Below are 508 nucleotides of genomic sequence, written 5' to 3'. Positions count from 1 at the left end.
CTCTCGGGGTGAAGAGAGCTGGCCACGCCGGGGGACGATGGGTGACCACCGGGGATAGGAAGGGACCATGTGAGAAATGCTCAAAATCGTATGAAGTGAAAGACCTGGAATTGAGCCTGGGGCCCGAACCCAAAGTCAAAGGGGCAGGATCTCCCAGAGGCCCTGAGGAAGCGGGCGCCCCGGGCCACTCTCCGGGCTCCCGGAGGCTCCGTGCCGCCCTTGGCGACCCTGGGCTCGTGGATGGACCACCTGATCTCTGCGCCCATCTCGGCGTGGCCACCTTTCTGCGTCTCTCGCAGGCTTCCCTCAGCCCTCCCTTCCTGTAGGGACGGTCATGGGATTGGGGACCCCCCTCATTTTGAGATCTTTACCTTGGCTACGTCTGCAAAGACGCTCTTCCAAATAAGGTCATGTTTGTAGGTCTTGGTGGACGTGTGTTTTGGGAGCCACTACGTCACCTGCGAGAGTCCCCAGGGTGGGCCAATGAGGCAGCGGCTGCGAAGCGACA

General features: G+C 61.2%; 1 protein-coding gene across 1 annotated transcript in view; it reads left to right on the top strand.

The window, feature by feature from the left end:
* Nucleotides 1–508, top strand: part of DNAH17 (dynein axonemal heavy chain 17) — a 95,911-nt gene that overhangs the window by 54,509 nt on the left and 40,894 nt on the right. The gene's annotated exons all lie outside the window — the stretch shown is intronic.

Source organism: Crocuta crocuta, unplaced genomic scaffold (assembly GCF_008692635.1).
Source record: "Crocuta crocuta isolate KB4526 unplaced genomic scaffold, BGI_CrCroc_1.0 scaffold50, whole genome shotgun sequence".
Classification (NCBI taxonomy): Eukaryota; Metazoa; Chordata; class Mammalia; order Carnivora; family Hyaenidae; genus Crocuta; species Crocuta crocuta.
Note: the sequence above shows the minus strand (reverse complement) of the source record. Positions and strands in the feature narration are given on the sequence as shown.